We start from the raw sequence: 23,262 nt of genomic DNA on the forward strand, positions 1-23,262 counted from the left end.
CAGGGTCTGTTGGTGGGTGGGGGGCTGGGGGAGGGATGGCATTAGGAGAAATACCTAATGTAGATGACGGGTTGATGGGTGCAGCAAACCACCATGGCACGTGTATACTTATGCAACAAACCTGCACGTTCTGCACGTGTACCCTGGAACTTAAAGTATAATAAAAAAAGTAAAAATAAAGGGAGTGAGAGATGCCAAGCTTACAGTAATTGTTCAAAATATTGGTTAAACAAATAAATGAATAAGTATTCATTTAAAATATGCAATGTAGGTTATCCCCACTTATAAAATAACCATGAATCTCATTGAATTTGGAGGAAATAGATCATTTGCAAATATTCTTGAATAAAATATTTAATTATATTTACTATTATACATCCTAGTTGTCTTTCCTAACTTTCCTTAGTTTGTAAAGTGAAGCTTGCTGCTGTTTGATTTAAAAAATAATTTGCAGTTGTCCTCTGAAAACACATATCATTTATTTTATAATCAAGAGATTATTTGAGTTTTAGACTTTTGAATTTTATTTTTGCTATATGCATGTATTTCTTTCTAGGATATAAAACATAATTCTTATCAAGAGGACCTTATCAAAATTTTAAACTTTTGCTCTGTCAAAGACTCTATTAAGAAGATGAAAACACAAGCTACAGATTGAGAAAAGATATTTTCAAACTACATATTTGCAAAAAACTTGTATTAGAATCTAGAAATAACTCTCCAAACCCAGCTGTAACAAAGCAAATGATCCAATTAGAAAATGGGCAAAAACATGAATACACATTTCACTGAAGAGGATATATACAAATGGCAAAGAAGCACATGAAAAGATGCTCAACATTATTAGCTGTTAGGAAAGGGCAAATTAAAACAATAAGATATCACACACCCCTAACAGAATGGCTAAAATAAAAAATAGTGATAACAACAAACACTGGTGATTGTGCAGAGAAACTGGATTACTGTTCATCGCTGTGGAAATGGAAAATGGCACAGCTAGTCTGGTAAAGAGTGGCAATTTCTTACAAAGCTGAACATGTGTTTACCATATGATCCAGCAAACGCATTTATTCCAAAGACACAAAAATGTATTTCCACACAAAAACCTGTACGTGAATATTCAGTGTAGGTTTAACTTATCCCGAAACTGAAAGTAACCCAAATGTCCTTCAGTGAATGAATGTTTAAACACACTGTGGTACATCCTTTCCATGGGACACTACTATTGATACAGGCAATAGCTTAGATATGGAACTCAAGGGATTTCTACTGAGTGAGGAAAGCCACTCTCAAAAGGTTATATGCTGTACGATTTCATTTACATAACATTCTTTAAATGACAGAATTATAGAAATGAAGAACAGATAAATGAGTTTAAGGGGATAGAGGAGTCCGGAGGGAAGTTGTTGTGGCTACAAAAACTAGTATCAAGAATTCTCATGATGGAACTGTTTTGTATCTTGACTGTTGCAGTGGTCATGCGAACCTACATGTGTGATAAAATTGCCTGGAGTTACATATGTACAGAAAGACAATTGAGTGCACATAATGCTAGTGAGATTTGAATAATATCAGTGGGCTGTACTTATGTCAGTTTCCTAGTTGTGATACTAGGAAACACAATAGTTACACAAGATGTTGCTATTGGAGAAAACTGAGTAAACAGGTATATAGGTTCTCTCGATATTATTTCTTGCAACTGCATGTGAATCTATGATTGTCTCAAAATAAAAATTTAGAAGATGATTACTTACTGCAAGTGTGAATTCACCGCTAAAGTCTGTACTCATCATTTCCACAGACACTAATCTGAAGAGTGATATTAAGTGACTGATTGGCTCAGGTCTGAAAGAGTTGGAGACTCTCCTAAAAAGAGTGATTTACTGTGAATCCTGAAGGGGATACCAAGATCAGGGACTGGAGTGTCTGGTCCAATTTGAAGACATGGTCAAATGCTAGCTTTCATGTCATAGGTTCAGGGTGGGCAGAAGGCCACTGACAGAAACTTGGGTGTAGACTGGGTTTTCTGGAAGCAAACTGTGAATGGAATTTGGGGTGTTTATTGGAGATTGACATTTATGAAAGAAAGGTAAAGAACTGAGCGTAACAGAACTCTGGAGAAAATATTCCTGCTTCGAGTCATCCTGAACTGTCTTCAATGGCCTTGCTCGGTTACACAATGGGCATGACCGCAGGTAAAGTATGTCTCTTTAGCTGAGGTGGATCCCAAAAAAGAGGACAGCTAAAGGCAGTCTCCTAACTGGATTCCCTACAGTTGTGCAGCAAGTCCTGCCTGAAAGGAAGATTGCAGCGGTTCATCTCTATGTTGGCATACATAGACCCAGGACAGTGACTGAGTTAGTATTGGACTCAAGCAAATCATTTAAAAAATGGAGTTTGGAGAAAGAGGCTAGGGACAGGTATGCAGGTCTCCTTAACAACACACTTGGATGTAACTGTTAATAGGACTGCTGCTGGGAGACAATGGCGTCTCACTGCAAGTTGATGAGGATATGCCATGAATGTAGGATATGATTTGGTCTGTTAGAAACTGCCCTTTAAAATTTATTTATATTCCATTTTAGATAATGTTTTCAATCACTGGATTAATGCCAGCTGGAATGATGCAAAGGTTTTTATTATTAGAATGGATGTTTTGGCTTTGCAGAAGTTTCAACTTGTTCACTTTCTGATCTAAGGGGCAGACTGCTACCTATCCGTCAGTTGCAGAAAATGTTGACTAAGTCTCACCAGCTGAACTGATTTCACCCTCCATTTGAGCAACTTGATATTTTACAGATATAGAAAACTGCTCTTTATTTTCCACTTAGACTCTCCCAATACATTTATAAGGAGATGGTTACAACTGGCATGTACCACAGGAAGGCTCTTCAAAGGGAACATGTTAACACATCCTTATTCCTGCTGAGTGGAACTTGAAAAAAGCTATTGTTAACATTTCTTATGGAGTTCCTCAACGCCTCTTATAAATGAGCCATATTTAGTTTTAAACAAATTTCCTGAAGTAAACATTATATTTCCCTGATTTTCATCTCTCTTGGAAAACTTCCAAAAACTTGGAAGTGAATTAGTGTGCTATTTGCATCCAAGTCTTAGCCAAGGGGATGTGGTTTATTATAATACATGGTCCTCCTAATTATTGAACAGCCCAAGAAAACTCGGTCCAGTGTGCATCTGCTGTTGCTTGACCACATTGCCAAACACAATTTGGCAAGCACAGAAATGTACATTGAGCAGACCTACAGTCTAATTTGCATTAGAGTTTGTGGTAATTAGATGAAAGCTATAACTGAATGAGCTTGTCCTCTCTTTTTAGATCACTTCATTTCTAAAAAATAAACAAGAAGCAAACCTCCCAAAGAATTTCCCTTTTTATGTGTCCTTGAGGTTTCTCAATGTGATTTAATCATTGCCCAACTGTTAGTTCTGCTTATATGTGAAGAGAAAACTTGTTTCCCATATATTTCATGTGGACTTTCTTTTATAATTCTTGATATCTGTGGGTTGATTGTGCATGTCTCAACACATTGTTGATGTCATTGTTCAAAAGACTGAATATGAATACTTCTGATTAGATGTCTGCAGTCTTTGGGAATTTGCATCCAAGAATAAAAAAATAGGTCTGTCCTCAATTTTTCTTTTTTCTTTTTTAACTTTTATTTTAGGTTCAAGGGTACATGCGCAGGTTTGTTATATAGGTAAACTTGTGTCATGGAAGGTTTTGGGGAAGATTATTTCATCACCCAGGTATTAAGCCTAGTATTTCTTAGTTTTTTTTTCCTGATCTTTTCCCTCCTCTTACCCTCCACCCTCCAATAGGCCCCTGTGTGTGTTATTCCCCTCTATGTGTCCATGTGTTCTCATCATTTAGCTCTCACTTATAAGTGAAAACATGGTTTTCTGTTCCTGTGTTACTTTGCTAAGGATAATGGCCTCCAGCTCCATCCATGTCCTTGCAAAGGACATGAACTTGTTCTTTTTTATGGCTGTATACTATTCTATAATATATATATACACACCACATTTTCTTTATCCAGTCTATCATTGATAGGCATTTAGCTTGTTTCCATGTATTTGCTGTTGTGACTAGTGCTTCAGTGAAACATATACATGCATGTGTCTTTATAATAGAATGATTTATAGTCCTCCAGATATATGCCCAGAAATGGGGTTGCTGGGTTGAATGGTATTTCTGTTTTTAAGTCTTTGAGGACTGTCTTCCACAATAGCTGAAATAATTCATATTCCAATAATGTATAAGCATTCCTTTTTCTCCACAACCTTGCCAGCATCTGTTATTTTTTGACTTTTTAATAGTAGGCATTTTGACTGTTGTGAGATGGTATCTCATTGTGGTTTTGATTTGCATTTCTCTAATGATCAGTGATGTTGAGCTTTTTTTTCATATGATTGTTGACTGCATGTATGACAGAGTCTTGCTCTGTCACCCAGGTTGACATGCAGTGGTGTGATCACAGCTCACTGCCACCTTCACCTCCTGGACTAAAGTGATCCTTCCACCTCAGCCTCCCAAGTAGCTGGGACCACAGGCATGCACCACCATGTCCGGCTAATTAGAAAAAATTTTTTTTAGAGACGGCATCTCACTATGTTGCCCAGTCTGTCCTGGAATTCCTGGGCTCAAGGAGTCTTCCTGCCTTGGTCTCCCATAGTGCTGGGAATACAAACCTGAGCCACCACACCCAGCCCATCCTCTGATTGATTTAAAGGATAATAAGAAACCACAGAAAGAGCCATAAATAAATCACAAAGATCCCACTGAATAATCCACCTTAATAAACCGCTAAATTTTTCTGAGTCTTGATTTTCTTATCTATAAAATGGGGAAATTGATGCCTCCTTTATCTACCTCACATAGTTGATGTAAGAGCCAACTGGAAAAAACAGGATTTAAAACTCTTTTGCGGAAAACATATAGATGGCAAAGTTGTTTTAAAATGATAAGATTATTAGGTACATGTCAATACATTCACAGAGAGTCTAGTGAATAATTTTGTGGTATACTGCACAAACTACCCTCAGAGACCACCAGGGAATCTGATGCTCCAGCCATGGTAGGCGCTTTGGGAGTTGAGGGTGATCATGGTCCAGGGACTATTGAACTACAGTGTCCAATATGATAGCCACTAGCCACATGTAGCTGTGGGACCACTTGAAATGTAGCTCGTCCAAGATGAGACATGCTGTGTTAAATATACAGCAGATTTCAGACTTAGTGTAAAAGAGAATGCAAAATATCTCATTAAGATTTTTATAATGATTGTTTTCAGTATATTGAGTTAAATACAATATATCACAAATTTTATTGTCTCTGTTTCTTTTCATTTTTTGAATGTGGCCACTATGAAATTACATATGTGGCTCACATTTTATTTCTATTGGACAGTAGCACTTGAAAGCGTGGAGCTATGGGATTGCTAATTATATTTAGGGCTGAAGCCAGAGTTAGTAACTAAGCAGAACATTGACACATAAAGTAGGTACAAAGCAACAGGGTACTGACTAGGGACACCAAGCCAGAGCTAGTGGTTTTTGAAGGGTGGGTAGGAAATTGAGCTTAGAGATATTTTCTGGAACATGTATTAGAACTGTGGTTATAGAAAGCCCTTGGCTTTGTTTGTGGGTAGAAAGGGAGCTGTTAAGGGCGCCAGCCAGTTCAGACATACCAGTATTATTCTTCAAAAACAATTATGTTTAATAAAACCACAATAGTCTAGAGCCCTCTGGGAATGCATAATTTTTCTGTGTTTGGGTATTCTGGTTATTTTAGTGTTTATCCTTTAAATATCAAAACTAAGATGATATTTGAAGCATTTCATGTGGCAATTTTTTTAAATATTAGAAACTTGTTTTACCTTCTTATACAGAATAAGAATATACTCAACAAAATTTTTGTGGCATCCTATTTACGCAAGGTAATCACTGTGGAGGTAAATTATAGTTTTCCATAATATATTAATGATCCACGTAATATTGTGTGGTTTGATTTGTGAGTGGCTGCTTGCTCCAATGCTAAATGGCCCCAGGTGGGAGTATAATCAGAATTTCGTCTGTTTTTACATCTCTCCACATTTCCTCTTCCTATCAGACCACCAACCAGCACATTGTAGTACTCTCAGTGTGCCCACAAATAACAAATAACTAATTAATTTGTTGCATCTAATCTGCTGTGGGACTGGAAATTGTAAAAACAGATTCTTTTGGACTAGAGAAAAATCAAGTATAAATATGTTCTGAGAGTTCAGCCCCTATGCATAAGTTATGATGATGAATTTTGTGACATTTTGTTTAATCACAGCCATTTTTTTGTTGCTGTTTCAATGTTATGAGCTATGATCTACTTGTGCTTGCCAGAGAACTAAAGTTTCAAATATCTGAGACTTCAGTGTGATAAATGTCCCTGTGACCGAGTCAGAAATGACGAACCTGCTCTAGCTTGCCAAATAATAAAAATGCATCACTTTGGTTTAGGAAGGGACATGAGGCTTGGTTTTTTTTTTTTTTCTTTTAGCTCATTGAGATCCAACAGTAAACTATCTCTTTTAGAGTGCCAAACTCTTGTATCAGTTTAAAACTCAGGTGTCTTCTGTTATTTCACATGCCATTTCTCAACATGGCATTGTGTGCAAAGTAATTGAGAGGGAGATGGGGAAAGAAATAATGGCAAAAGAGCTCTGCCAAGTGCTCAGTAATGTCACATTATAAACTTATTTAGACAATAGCTTCTGTTAAGCATAGTCATGTGAACTAGTTGAAAGACCCCAATTAATTAGGTATTGGTAAATTTAAAAGTAGAATGTGAGATTTCTGGTGAGGTTCGTGCACATCAATTTTTATATATATCATTATGGTTTTATCATTTATGTTTTTATCATTAATGTTATGTTTAGTGAGCATAAAGGTATTTTATCTAAACTTTATAATTACCAAAAAATACAAGTTTCACTAATCCATATAAATGGAAATGTGTGCAAAGAATGTATCAATGGTCTACTTTCTCTCTATTTGTAAAACTTGAAATTGTTGGAGCTGCACATGCCACAAATTTGCAATCTCTAATTGTTGGATCTGAAAGGGCAGCCAGTTTGTTGCCTCTTTGAGATGTCTATTATAGCTCAACTACACAAGGCTATTATCCATGTGAGGTAACAGTATAGACATAATCCCAAGAGGATGTGCCACTGGGGTTAAGGGCATGAGAGACTGGAGCTAATCTTGGTGTGGCCACGTAATAGCTATATGATTCATCTCTTCTGTTCTACACCCCTTCCTACTTATCTGCAGCATAGAGATGGTAATAATACCTACTTCCTGGCACCTCATTAGAGTCACTATTTATTGTCATTGTGTTTAGGCTCTTAGAGGGCTTCTAAACAAAGTTGAGGAAATGAATATATATATTTCTCTATAGTTTTTGCTTCTGTCACAGAGCAGCATATTTGTAATATTTACTATTAAGTTTTGGAGTGATTCAACCAATAATGGGGTGACCAACTTTACAGAAAGACATACCATGGCATGTGAGGAAAGGCAGTGACAACATACGTAATGAGAAACTCACAAAGAGGTGATATGATAACATTTTACACCAAGAAACAGGTTATGATATGGCCAATATGGAAAACCACATATTCATCTGCCAACAAATACACATGTGGGTAGAAGAATATGATGTATGTAGAAACGATCCAACACTTTTTAGCCAGGCATGGTGGCGTGCGCCTGTAGTTCCAGCTACTGGGGAGGCTGAGGCAGAATTGCTTGAACTAGGGAAGCAGAGGTTGCAGTGAGCTGAGATCGCACCACTGCACTCCAGCCTGGGCAACATAGCGACACTGCATCTCACAAAAAAAAAAAAAAAAAAAAAAAAGAAAGAAAGAAAGAAAGAAAGAAAAGAAAGAATACAGTCCGGCATTTTTTTTTAAAGGAATATCATTTGATTTGATGAGGAAAGATGATCAGAAACTTTTTTCCTCCATTCTTCATCTTTCCCTAATGTTATCATCAACACTAAATAAACAGGGGTTCCAAACTGAAAAGGAAAATTTTCACGACAAATCCAGTGGAACAGTTATTGAATTTTAAAAAGTATATTATTGGGATTATTTCGTAATTAAAACTTATTGGGATTATTTCTTAATTAAAACTTATGGTTGTTGGCATTATTAGTTTAATATGTGCTGTATGGCTTCTACCCGTTTTGTTGTTGTTGTTGTTGTTTGTTTAATCTTTATAGTTTCTCTTTTATTTTTAATTTTTATTTTTTTTTATTATTATTACTTTTGAGACAGAGTGTTGCTCTGTCACCCAGGCTTGAGTTCAGTGACTCGATCTCTGCTCACTGCAACCTCTGCCTCCTGGGTTCAAGCGATTCTCCTGCCTCACCCTCCCAAGTAGCTGGGATTACAGGCACCCACCATCATGCTCGGCTAATTTTTCTATTTTTTTGTAGAGACAGTGTTTCCCCATGTTGGCCAGGCTGGTCTTGAACTCCTGACCTCGGGTGATCCACCCACCTCGGCCTCCCAAAGTGCTGGGATTACAGGAATGAGCCACCGTGCCCGCCCCATAGTTCCTCTTTTATTATTCCCATTTTACAGATGAAGAAATTAAGGTACAGAAGGGATAATTACACTGTTTAAGATTTTCTAGCTAGTGAGAGGCAGAAACAATACTTAAAACCAGGCTTATTACTATTAATTATTAATCCAAAGAAGGCAGAATTATTCTGACAGCTACGTTAGTTTAAAAAATTAGCAGGAATCAGTTTATATGACAAAGACTCAAAAGTAATAATCGTGTTAATTGCTCTGCTTTATAGAACACATAGACTGTCTTAATCAACTTAACCCAAGTTGTGCTTAAAATGTTTCCCAAAGCCATGAAATACCTACATATAGAAGAATATAAATCATTTTTATATTGTTATTGCTATTCGTAGAAATTATATCCCAAAATAAACATGGAGTCCAGATCTTACCTAGAGAGCCAGGGTACTTCCTGAAGAATCTTTGTCTTTTGGATGAATTCTCTATGGGGTCCACACATGCTAGAACTTTCTCTTAGGTTGAGCGTAACAATCATTCATACATCTTCCATCACATGCACATCCTAATTGTCCCATCAAATGACCAAATTATTTCACATTATCAAAGAAAATCATGTATGTGAAGTCATTTGAAAACAAGCACTATACAATTAGTTAGAAGTTATTATTTTGAACCCCTATTTTCCTTGGCCACATGATCCATAGGTGAAGGTGGATGAGTTTTAATTTAAGGTTTTCATACTTGTTCACTTAGACTCTCTGAGTCTCCAGCTCCATCAGATCCCTATTGAGAAATGTTTATCTCTCTGTTCAGTGAGGCATACAGTTATGCAACCAGATGGCATGCACTCAGATGGTGGTGAGAGGGCCTGAGATCTCAAGGGAGAAAGAGGGATTCTTGCCTAATACTCTGAACGTTTTGTTAAAGCTTCATAAGAGTAAGGAATAAGGTCTTATTTAACTATGTATCCTCAGCATCAAGCCAATGTGGGCACAGTAAATGTTTGTAGAATTGAATTCCTAATGGTGATTCCATTGGTGTGGTGGTGACAAGAAAGAAGAGAAGCTGGGTGTCAAACATTGTGTCTCAGCCTGGCCACGGCCCTAGCTTTCATTCTTATATACTGCACAGGGTACAGACTAAGGGATTCTGGTTTTGCTCAGAATAAGATGATTATGCTCCATAAGGGTGCTATAAAATGTCTATAACTCACTATCTGAATGCAAATAACTAGGGGCAGAGGTCTTGGTAAACTCTTCCAATTGTTTTTTACATGTAATTATTCAGATTTCTCCCACCCATGACCCTCAGCATCATATGGGGCAAAGGAGCATCAAGGCATATTGAGTCCCAAAGAATATCAAGTAAGCATCTTACAGCTGTACAAGATAAATGGAATAATAAAATCTCAATTTGTGCTATTATTTTTCCTTTCAACAATAATTCTTTTCATTTCTCTTTTTGAATTTATATTAAAGATATATAAGTTTAAATTCATAGGAGTTCTGGTTATTCATGATATATTAATATGCTCCCTGCAACACCATTTTGGTATTTACTCCTTGTCTTATATAGACACTATTTTATACTGCTATAAAATTCATGCTGGAGAGACACTGTGAAGTCTAAATTACTTAAGGTCAAATTCTGTTCTTAGCCCTATGAGTGTTTAGAAAATTGAGATAAAAGATGCTGAAATTTTTGAGATCACTCATCAATACTCTGCAATGAAATCAGCTTTCCTTTGTGAAGTCCAAAAGTAAACACTAATATCTGAATCATATACAGAATCTAATATCAAAGTAATAGTTGGACTGGGCTTGAGGCTTGAGGATAGGGAGAAAGAAAACTCTTATTTTTACACAGACTGCATTTCACATATTTCTAGGAAGACTTATTTAATCCACCTTGTCATGTGCTGACATTTAATAAACACCTCATTCCTCTGCAGGTATTTTAAACAATGAGCTGCAGAATACTAAATCCCTGGCCAGTTAACAGTATTGAAATGACCAAACATTTATATAGCTTCTTTTTGGAAAAATAAGGTTAATGGAAATAATTTCTATTTTAATATGACTTTCTTCATTCTGTGAACTGTATACATATGCATACCTGCAATGTGTGTTACTGGCTGTGAAGGGACCATCCTTATTTATGATGGTTATGATGCTTTTACAACATCATGCATATGGTTCCATTTGAATGACATGTAATTCATTACCTTCTTCTGTTGGTTAATAGTTTTACGAGAATTTTTTTCCCCCAGACCCACACAAAATGTGCCTCCCTGAGCATAGCACACATCCTCAAAGAATGCTAACACTTTACAAATTTGCTAGCTAATGTGTAATCTGCAGAGGATATCTGCCTCATCTGACAAACATCATCTCAGCTCAGGAAGCCGTGTACAATCCGTCTATCAGATCTGACATTGGTGGTATCTATGCAGCCCTTCCCAGCACACACCCTGCCTTTAAAGGTCTTCCCATCCCTGTTATTGGTCTCACAGATGATAGAGTATGACACTCCATAAACAATGAGCTAGGCCTTTTGTAGGCTGCTTTGCTTTTCTTGGCTTCAAACTGCCACTGAATGTCAAATCAATTTGGCTCTCATTAGAACAGCTTTATATGTGCAAATGTATTTGGGTCTGGTTGCCACTTTTTTCCCTATTTTTTTCTCCTTTCCATTCCTCCTCTTCTCTTTGAGATGATGTAATTTTTCTCTAATCCATGCCAACACCTGTTTCTTTAAAAGAGAGAGAGAGAGGAGAGAAAAAAGAAGAGAGGAGAGTGAGAGAAAATGCTCGAGTGTGTTGCTCTTTATCACAATCAGCATGAACACCAGTCTGGCACATTATGGCTCAAGTTTCCCCAGAACAAAGAGAAAATGCCTCGTTGCCATGATATTGTACATCACGGAGCCCAGATAAAGTCGAGAGTCTTTGTAAACCTTGGTTCCTGATGTCTGGAGAAACGGCTGTCGAGATAGAGCAAGGTGTGTAAGCTGGTTTTATTGATAAGTGATGAAGCTAGCAATAAATCTGGTGCAGTGCTTAAGGAAGGCTGAGCCACAGCACCATGTTTGATGGGAGACTGTTTTCCTCTTGAGTTGGGAGAAATAGAGCGCTACACCCAAGAGAATAGCACAGACTTAAAGAGGCAGCAGGAAACTCAATGATGAACAGATAGATGAAAAACAAAGTAGAGTCTGGATGGCCTTTTTATGTTGATCTCTATATACTTTTCAGATTATATGAGAGCATTTTCCCCCTGATACATGAACTTTGAGGTTTCTAATTCAAGTAAATCATTTTATTGTAAAATAAAATGCATATGGTATCTAATGGCCTTTTGAAGATATGTGTGCAGCTGGATCTTGGACTATTCCTGTTGGATTTCTTTTCATGCAAAAGAAATATGAAGTCATGTGGACAGAATCTAAATTCATAAACCAGATAATTATAATTCTTATTATTGTTTTGTGCTCCTCCTCCTGAGAAATTCAGATGTTTGAGAGCACACAAATATATATGTGTTTACATGTGTAGCTATTTATTTATTGAGTACCTATTATTTACATTGTTTTATGTGCTTCAGATATGCTCACGTGCAAAATTTAAAACAATTCCTGCCCTTTTGGAGCTTACTTCCAGTGCAGGATACAGATAATGAATAGTGAGAATAAGAAATAATTAAAATATAAAGTATGTTAGAAATGGATAATTATTACCAAAAAAAGCTTAACAGAGTAAAGGAGATTAAGAACTCTTGCTTATGTTTGGTTACAATTTTAAATGGGAGGGATGAGGGCAGATATCATTGAGAAGGTGACTTTCAAAGAAAGACTTGAAGGAGAAAAGGGAGTGAGCTATCTGTGCAGCTGGGGAAGAATGCAGCATGTAGGAGGAACAGTCAATGCAAAGGCCCTAATGTGGGAGCAAGACTGAAACTCATAGAAGGAAGCGTGGTCAGAGAATCATGAACCAGGGAGAAAATAGTAGGATGGACCATCAGAAAGGTAATGGAGGAGGGCCCAGATACTGCAATGCCTTATGGGCCATTATAAAGCCAAAGATATTTTTGCTTTGAAGAAAATGGTGATTTATTGGAAGGTTTTGAGCAGAAGAATTACGTGATGTTTATGTCATGCATTTGTTTCTGTGAAAGATTGTAATCAGTTTAGGGTTTAGAGAATTTTTTAGGAAGCCTGATATACAGAGTTAGATTGGGACATTTTCAGACTTTTTATGAACTTCTGCGAAGGACTGGGAATAAGGATGAAAACCAAACCTGTATCAGAAGAGCTCTTGTAGTATGTCAGAGCCAAAAACCTGGCTGGGTAAGCTATTAGAGAAGTAACTGAGAGTTTAGAAGTAAGGACCTGTTTATGATCTTAGAAATAGGAGCATACAGCTGGTGTAGACTCAAGGAAATTAAAGTAAAATTAGTCTGCCTGTACAACAGACATTGTAGCCAGATAGATTTAGGATTATATTCCAGCTATGTCACAATCTGTGTAGGGTTAGGCTAGCTAATTAATATTTCTGAGTCTTTGTTCCCTTGTTGTGAAATGGGAATAATGATAAGAGCTCCCTTGCACAGTTGTTTTGAGGGTTAAGTTATGTAGCTTATGTGTGCTTGGCATAAAGTGTGTGATAAACATATTGCAGTTTTCTTCCTCTGTATCCTCCATGAAGTTCATACTCAACAAATATTTTTAAATTATTTGCAATATATTAATAACCCATTTGAATATGGAGCAGAAAAGTATAATGAAAGAGAAGATATCTAATTAAGTCTGGCTCCAATAGTTGCCTGGGCCGATGCTGCATAAAGATTAACTTACCTATACATTTCTAGGCATTCCAAACTCTCAAAGTCACAGTGCAAATAAAAAATATTAGGGTTCTATAAACAAGGGGGTATTCTTTTGGTGTACATCTATCTAGCCAATTCACAGACTGCTACAGATTCAACTTAGCAAACATTTGTTAAATATGGCTGTGTGGGCCCTGAAGTAGAATAAAACATTATCCCTGCCTCTCAGAAACTTGGTTTGGTGGAGGAGTTCCCAATCAGATATGATATCTGATTGTTTCTCCTTATAAAGTTTCAACTCATTTTTTGTATTCTGATTAATAATATTATTGTCTACGCCTTCTAGAAATATTCCTTTTGTTTGCTTGGTTGGTTGACAAGTAGCCACTGTTATGTAAATGAACAGTTATGAAGGGATGGGAATAAGCATTTCTGTTGCTATCTCATTGCACAATTCCTGAACTCATCATTCTCCAAAACATTATTTATTCAAGGCTAGGGTAGTTATACTCAAGGGAGGTGTTTGAATGTTAGGGGAAAGGGTTAAGAGACTTATTCTGTCACTGACAATAAAGAAGAAAACACTTTAAATTCACTAATTTTTTTTTTCTGGCAGATACAAGCTAAAACCCTTCTAGAATTGCATTAATAAAACTGAAAAGGAAAAATGAAATAAAACTTTTAAGCCCTGAAGAATCTTAAAAATAGTCTTTAAAGGATAGAAAAAAAGAACAGAAAAATTCCTTTAAATTCCTGGGTCCTACAAATGAGATTTTAGTAGTGGCAAGTAAAACATATTGATTGGCACCAAAGTATAAGATCTTTGTCACCATCTGTTTCCTGATTGTGTCAGCAAGTATTTTTTCCCCACGAGAGTGTGAGAATACACCATAGCCTAAAAGTATCAAAGTGTCAATTATGCACCACATTTAAAAGTTGGAAGCCCAGTTCATGAAAGTCAGTGACAAAAGTCCTGATTCCTGTTTCTTACTGAAGTGAAATCCTTGCACTTCATTCGTTTTGTGAACTACAAAAAGAAGGGTGGCTCCATGGGTTAGTGGGGCGGGGAGCTGTGGCAAAAGAGGGAGAAAAGTAATCTTAAATGAATATTTATCAAAAGTGCCCCCCCCATGTAAGTCACTTTGCTATGAAATGAAGTTATTATGAATACTATATGCAAATAGCGATTTTAACAAGTATGGGGTGACAGGGAGGAGAAAGGGAAAAGAAGGGAAAGAGGATACAGAAAGAGAGAAGCAAAAAAAGAAGGAGAATGGATTAACAGGGAAGCATTTGGGAGTCTGGGCTAGAAAATTGAAAACAGGAGACACTGGTAGGACTGTTGAAACATGAGGCTATGAACAATGGAAGCTGGAAAGTCTGCATTTTCAGAATGAAATCGAGATTATTCTCATCCCTCTTCCCTTTTATCTATCCATTTTTTTGTTGTTTACATTTAACTTAAGATATCCTTTTTCTATTTTTCTCTTTGTTGTGATCACTGCTATTGTTAAACATGGCTAGTGATTAGCTACCCTGATTTTCTCTGAGTTCCTGGGCATGTCCCTCTGGGTTTTGCGTAGAGAGAAGCACCCTCTTCCTCCTTAGCTGCCCCAATTATTTTTTGATGTGTTGCCTTTCTAGCCGAGTTGGTGGAGCTGCCAGTTTTGACGTATTCTCTTGCCTAAGAGTGTTGCAATAATGTGTTGAGGTCATTCTTGTGCTGTTGGAGGAATGAACTATGCTCAGGCCAGGTGGTCACAGATGCCATCTGTCTGCTCAAGAGTTTCATTCTTTTGTAGTAAGCATTGGGAAGTTGTCTCTCTGGGTTGACATGAATCCTTTCTTTATTTTGGAAATGAGAGACTCAGGTTCCTATAGCACACTCAGTGTCTAATGTTAAGAGTCAATATCAAAAATACAAAGATTTGTGTTCTAGCCAGGGGTGTATGGACTTATAGAGACATAGGCCTGGCTAGAACAGTAGAAAACGTGTACCAAACAGAAAAAAAGCATGCCACATTGCCTTCCTTTACTCATCTGGGTTAACCTATGAAGTGGCAGGAAAGCCCTACCTGTTGGAAGGACGAGTTCTGCACGTCAGCCAGCCAGGCTCTCAATAAAAACCTTCCAGCCTGGAACTTCACATGCACCAAGAGAGTAAATAACCAAGTCCTCTGTTCAAGTTTGATTAAACAGAACAATAGAGGCTGTCAGGTGAGTCTCTTGGCACGTTCTCAAATCACATAAAACCATAATTAAAGTTTTATCTGTGTGAGTCTGGAAGCCTGTGATACTGTAGGTTTGATTTGAGTTTGAATACACTGTATGACAGGAGGAGAAAGTGAAGTGTGCTTAGTCTTGTGTCAGAGAAATATCAGATAAAGTGTCAGAACCATTAGAAAACACGACCACTCATTCATTCATATATTCAACATATTTAAATTGAGCACCTACTATTTGGAAGATGCTATAAAATGCACTAAATGCATAGTATTAAATAGGTCACTTGAGAACTTACATATCACTGAGGGAGAGAAATAATAAGATAGAAATCAATAAAAACAGCATCATATTATAATAATGCTATGAAGGAAAAAAAAGCAAGAAGCCTTGATAGAGTAAAAAGTAGGGGGCCAGGCGCGGTGGCTCAAGCCTGTAATCCCAGCACTTTGGGAGGCCGAGACGGGCGGATCACGAGGTCAGGAGATTGAGACCATCCTGGCTAACACGGTGAAACCCCGTCTCTGCTAAAAAAATACAAAAAACTAGCCGGGCGAGGTGGCAGGCGCCTGTAGTCCTAGCTACTCGGGAGGCTGAGGCAGGAGAATGGCGTAAACCCGGGAGGAGGAGCTTGCAGTGAGCTGAGATCCGGCCACTGCACTCCAGCCTGGGCAACAGAGCAAGACTCCATCTCAAGAAAAAAAAAAAAAAAAAAAAAAAGTAGGGGCAGTTGTATAAAGGGGTAAAGGTAAACATACCTGAACTGGGCTAGGGAGGTGCAGAAACTGAGACATGAAAGATATGATATTTCTATTTTTTTTCCAAATATTTTTAATGGTATGCTATTGCTTTCCCAATACCCTACATAGATTGGGAATCCATGATCTGACAATACCCTACCTTTCCATTTTAATCTCTCACTACTTGTCCTTATTACGTATTGTACTTGGAATAAGCAGAACTACTCATTGTTTCCTATACACACCTTGTGCTTTCCCGACTCAGTGTCCTCACTCATCCTTTCCTCTGCCTGGAACTTCTTTTGGACTTTTGGATGCTGTATTCCTGCTACACTTTAAGGTCCTGCTCCACTGTCTGCTCCTTTAGTCCTTCTATACTGGTCCTCTGAGCTCCTTCTTTCTGCCTCTCACATTTACAACTTTTTATTACTCTTATTTTACACATTCTAATACATGTGTGTGTATTTAATTTTCAGCTCCTATTTCTCTTTGTAATCTAAGAATTCCAAAGATGCAGGCGCACGCATAATATAAAATTGTTGTTGTCAGTAAATATTCTTTGAATAAAAATAAATCACATTCAGTCAGCAGAAAGCCTGGAAAGCTGAAATCACAAAAAATTTGTGTATGAGATGCAGACCCTGTGTTAGATTATTTTGCCCCAAACAAATACTCTGACAAATTGGACACAAGGAATTTATTTTGAAGGTTACTTCAGGAAGCATTGTGAGGCAGTGAGGAAGTGAGGGATGGAAGGGGAAGCCAATGAATCATATATTAATGTATGGGTTTCCTCTGTGGGCTACTGAGGCTCGGTCTTATCATGGCGCCTCTGGGAGACTGTATAAAATAGGCTTCAGAATTTTCCCTCTAAAGGGTGAAGAACCATCCCTCATTAGTTGAGATCCCTCTTGGAATGCTGAACAATATGTTTACCCTAATTTTGTCTCTTCAATATCCTTTCTCTTCCATTGCTATTGTGCTAATTCTCCAACAGCTGGGCTAGGAAGGTGCTACCTGGCAATTTAGGGGTGTACTTTGCCGTGAGCAATGGGGCACTAAGAATAATCTCAAAGTTGTGCAAAGCCTGGTACTTTCTGGCTTAGCTTTTTTGCTTTATGTTTTCAAAAACAATTCTCTAATAGGGTTATATAGCCTGCCAGTGGTAACAGAGCCAACTATACTACCTAATGGGTAGTTAAGTAAACTACCAAGAGTAAACTCCTGGAGGTAGTTAAATAAACCTTCCTCAACTTCCTCAGAGATTTTTGAGAAAATGGTTTTGGGACCATGCCCATATGAATGCTGAAATACTGTTTGAGGTTGAGGGGAGGGGTAGTATTGATATGCTGGGCCTTTGAGTGACTCCTTGGCATGATGGTTGTCAAGCCTAAAGCCTTGAAACAGTCAAAAAAGCTCTCCCTGACTGAACCCAGTGTCTGTAAAAGAGACTATATTCAGGCCTGTTTTTGTTCCTGGGAAGGAAGCATTTGAACTTCGAATAGCAAGCCTGGATGAGATGCTTCAAGAGGGGCAAGTGCCCATCACATAATATCTGAGGTGTCCCACAGAGAGCCTGGGGCCATTGCTTGATCCAGCCTTCCTCAAGGAGGAGTACTTCCAGGTTCTGAAGAGATCACTGGGAGCTTCGAGAGTGGCAAGGCTATCATGGTGCTGATTACATTTCAATAAGAAAATCTCCAACTGTGAGTGGCAATAAAAGAAATGGTTGCAGATAACCTTAGCAAAGGGGACTGCCTCTAGTTTTAAAATATATTGATCATGCCTTGGGTTAGAAAAGTTCTGCCTAACAAAAAGTTGTGGAAGTTCTAGCTGCCTGCAAAGAAGGCAATGTCCCTGAGGTGGTAACTTTTGATTGAAGAAGATTATAGGAGACTTGTAAAAGACTGAAGACTGAAGGTTTTTGGTAAAGCTCACCCCAAGTCAGGCATTTAACCATTAATGGAACATCAGAGGGGGAATTACAGATAATATATTCCCCTCATCCCCCACCAGACCTCAAATTGCAGAAGGAGAAAAATTTATAATTCAGAGACATGATAATGTTGTCAAAAAGTACACGAAGTCAACTGCATAAATTGTGAAACAAGTCACTGTTGTATTTGTTCTGTGACAGTGTAAAAATATAATTGCTTCTATCAAGATAAGAAGTAAAGTCACAGGCCAAGTGTGGTGGCTCATGCCTATAATCCTGGCACTTTGGGAGGCCAATGCAAGTGGATTGCTTGGGCTCAAGGGTTTGAGAACAGCCTAGGCAATATGGCAAAACTCTGTCTCTACAAAAAATAGAAAAAATTAGCCAAGCGTGGTGGCATGTGCCTGCAGTCCTAGCTATTTGGGGGGCTGAGGTGAGAGGATCTCTTGAGCCCAGGAGGTTGGAGGCTGCAGTGAACCAAAATGGCCACTGCACTCCAGCCTGTGTGACAAAGTGAGACCCTGTCTCAAAACAAAAACAAAAACAAACAAGAAACCCCCCAACACTCCAAAACACAGATAGGCTATAGAATCTTGGTGAATTTAGACTCCATTAGTTATTAATGACCTAGGGTTAAGAGAAATAATTGTGACCTGAGATTTCTCCTAAGTTCTATCACCCTCAGAGTTGATACTGGGTGCTTTTCTCTTAACTCTTAGCTTTCTTTTTACAGGCGTGGTCAGTCATAGCTACAATCTATGAGAAGATATTTTGGGGGGATTGCTTTTGCCTATTTGCTAAATTGGCCGAGTGGCATTTATTGTAAAACTCTACTTTACTTCACGCTTTTATTTTTTTCACAGTTATGACCAATATATATGGCCCACACCCTCACTGTGGAACCACACAGAACCCAGAAGATAAATCCGATTTTTAAAAATTTTATCCACAGACCAGCTGTAGTCTTTAACAAGCCTCCTTTTTTATTCCAAAGTTTTCAAAATGGAAAAGAGAGATGAAAACATTATCCAGAGCCCTAACTCCTTTAAAAATTTTATTTTTCAAATGATCACACAGTAAAGCTGACTTTTTAGATGTAAAGTTCTATGAATTTTAACACATGAATAGATTTGTGAAATGACCTCTACAATCAGGATTCAGAACAGTTCTATCACCCCTAAAAGCCCCCTGTGCTATCCCTTTATAGTCATAGTCTCCCCCCAACTCTTGGCAGCCACTGATCTGTTTTTTATCACTGTAGCTTTGTTTTTGTGAAAAAATCATATGAATGGGATCATGCAGTGTGTTATATTTTGAGACTGATGATCTAGATAAACTAGATAATAAAAGGTAATGATTGTGTGACACAGAAAAGTGGTAGAAACGTTTAATGAGGCCATACCATTGTTGGAGTAGGATTTATCAAGATGTGCTTCATGAAAGAGGTCAACTGTGGAGGATGGGTCTCAGAGAAGTCCATAATTTGTATTAACGGCAAAAACAGGGATAATATTTCAGGAGCAGAGAATGATAATAACTGTAATTAAGGAAATGAGAACAGTGTGATGAGAAGGAATGAATCCAGGCATATGTGTTGTCTCTTAAAAATGGAGAACAACATGAACAAAGCAGTGGTTTTTGAAGATTATTAGGCAGAGATGTATGAGATGTGTTATCTGACATATAATATTTGGAAGATAAAGATGGTGATTGCACCCTCAAGAATAGATAAATTTTCTGAAGGAGAAAAGACAGAGGGCAGTTAGAATATGATCAAAAACTAAAACTTGAATGACAGCAGGTGGGCGGGAGGGAAAGAGACCTCTAGAAGATTTAAATAAGGAAGAGAGGAAACAATTGTAGAGGTTAGACAAGAACCAGTCCTTAAAAGGGAGGCAGAAGATCAAAACATTTAATGCCATCCAGAGTGTAAAAGAGTGTGATGCAGAAGAAACCACTGGAAAGTTTGGAGAAATTTGGTGGCAGTGGAATTATGGGGATAAAGGCCAGATTGCAAAGGGGTTAAAAGTTGTACTGAAGATGAAGGTGAAATCGAAACAGACTTGGTTGTAAATTGGCTCCAAACATAGAAGGAATTGCAGGATCAAGTGAATGGGTTCACAAGCTGACAGATAAACATAAGCATTGAAGGTAGAGATGAGCTGTAGTAACTAAAAACAATGAAACCAAGAAATTTCCCATATGATCCAGAGTTTATGAGGAGGTACTTTAATCAAATTAGCCTTTGTGTATATTCTACCTGGTCAGGATCATGAGTTAAATGGACTTTCAATAGTTTCTATCTGTTTTTCTCACCACCACCAAAAGCTGTCCTGTTAAAATTGTTCTCTGTTACTTAAGTTTTTCAGTTGTCACAAAATATACTCTCACCTACCTATCACAAGCTGTTATTGACTTAAAAAAAGATTCCACTAATTCTACTAATTCTTAGAGAACAAATTAATGTTGTAGCAACTATTTACAAATGTAAATGCTTTAAAGTTTATAAAGTACTTTCATAAACATTTTAATTTCACCTACGAGTAATATTTACAGTGAGAGTAGAAACTATGGTGTAGCAGTATGGGAGGATTTTTCTCAACCTCATTACAAAGACACCACATTTCACTCCTGGAACTCAACCATGTCAATCACACAGTAGTATCCCAAAGCATTTGCCTCCAATTTTCTTGAATCGAAGAATCTCTCATAGTTGTTAGTATCTAGCAAGCTGAAATTTTAAACAAGGCTTTGCTTGCAACCAAAATTGATTTCTGTAATTCTCTCCAGCATGGCTTTTCTGACAAGGCTATTTCTAGATTACCCAGTGTTTGGGCTCAGCTCGTGTTGCTTATGCAACTTTAATTCTTGCCTCTAAGCTGCAACCTGGCCCCTCTGCCAATCACTGCTGGAAGCATCCTCCCATGTTATGGACCTTTTCATCAACTGGGCTCTACCAATCACTACTATCGACCCTCTACTCCTCATAAAATAAAAACAGAGACTTCGAGGGCTTCTTGACATTTTGCTCTGGTTCCCTGAAGACCCATCCAGGACACTTCCATGGATCTGCTTTACTCTGTAAGGATGATCTATTTCACAAAGACCCTACCATAACTCAAAGTAATCTTTAAAATAAACCTTGCAGGACAGGCTAGGGCATATTGATTACCTCTCCTCTACATTCTTGTCCTGGATAGAAGCCAGCCAGACTCCTGTGAATTCTGGATACTTATAACTTTCTATTAAAGAAGGATGGTGGTATTGTACAGCTGGCACCTGGAGTCCAACCAGAATTTAAAACTGTTAATCCCTGAGACTATTCAGATGCTACTGTGTCTAAGGCTGAAGGGCATGTAAATTTATATGCAAGGGACAAGGGTTTTGCAAAACTCTATAAATTTGCATTGTATTCTACCTGGAATTCATATCCTTTCCATTTTAGTTTATGTTCTTAAATGTATTGAACAATCAAAATGTGGCAGAGTTAATAATTAGGAGCTATGTTAGCCAATTCTTCATAGTTGATTATTGTCTGCATTCCAAAAATCCCAAGGTGTATGATGAGTGTCACTGGGCTCTGTTTTTATTTCAGTAGAGAGGTAATGAGAAATAGGAAATGAGCTGCCTTTGCCTGATAGGAGATGCAAGCTTCCTAGAATATGGATGTGTCTATAGAGAAAGTGAAACAAGGACTTGTTTAAATTGGGCTCTTGGTCAGACCTACCTGAGGATGCAGACATCAGTCACTTATGTAGTACAATTTGCAAGTTACCTCTGCTTTCAATTTATCTCCTGAAACATGTCACAGAGCCTGGCTTTCCCAGTGAAAGTAATATATTTGAATTAAATATTACCTTCGTCTATCAGGTTCTCTTGTGAGAGGTATCACTGTAAGTTATTAGCATATGAGTAAACATCAGTTATCAGATTTATCTTTTAAGAGTGATCTTGGGTATGTGATAGCATTGGGTTTGAGGGAGTGGCACACAGACAAAGGGAAAATTGTGCTCATTTGGCGAGGAGGCAAGTGGGAGTCAAACAAGTCAACAGTTTGAAAAAATATGCTTTGGGTTGCTTTCACTAAGCTTATGGTGATTCTATGTTAAAATATCATTGACCTTCTTTACAGGCAGGCAAGTGAAGTGCTGTCAGGGATGTTTCAGTGAGGAATTGTAAAGGGAACAACACCCCACTATATAAGGACAGGAAAGGGAGAACAGAACTTCAAAATTACTAGCACTTTTTGCTTTTTGTAAAGGAAAAAAAAAGAATTCTAAAATTCATCAAACTAAATTATCCTACAATTTATTATCATGATGAGAGAACCTACGTTTATTACACAGTAATAACTTATTATTTCTTAAAAAGTGAAATAACTACTGGGAAAGTATCTAATATTTCAAGAAATGAGGAAAACTGTCTTCATAAAGGACCTACTTAAACTAGGTCACCATTTTTGGCAGCAAAGAGGTTGGTAGAGAATAATGTCAAGAGAAAAACTGTATACTCTATACTGAAATCTGAAGGGACTGTTAAGCAGGGAATAGCTACAGGGCTTTAATGCTTGAATTGAATTGAAGAATAAAGAATCATGCATGGATGCCAAGGAGAAAGGTCAAGTGAGGCAGGAGAAAATGAAGGATTTACCAAAAGGCCAAGAGTATCTCTGAGAACTAAGAGGGAACAGGCATTTAAAAAATGAATTAGACCAGATGTCAGTGAAAAATAAAGTAGTAATGGTATGGGAAGAGATCTGTTCTAGCAACATAGGTAGGAATATAAGGCAAGAAAAGGTGAAAGGTTGGGGAAGTTGAATTCAAGGCTGCTCACCAAAGGACCCCAAAAGAGATGGTTAACTATTGCAAAACCATCTGCTGGTATGAAATTGTTAATAACAGAGAGGAAGAGGGGAGACAGCTAAGTAATTTACTGATGCTGTATACATC

At 37.7% G+C, this 23,262-nt stretch overlaps 1 long non-coding RNA gene across 1 annotated transcript in view; it reads left to right on the forward strand.

Annotated features, from left to right (window-relative positions):
• LOC112627647 overlaps positions 1-23,262 on the forward strand; it is a 308,193-nt gene that overhangs the window by 69,174 nt on the left and 215,757 nt on the right. The window lies entirely within an intron of this gene.

Source organism: Theropithecus gelada, chromosome 7a (genome assembly GCF_003255815.1).
Source record: "Theropithecus gelada isolate Dixy chromosome 7a, Tgel_1.0, whole genome shotgun sequence".
NCBI lineage: Eukaryota > Metazoa > Chordata > Mammalia > Primates > Cercopithecidae > Theropithecus > Theropithecus gelada.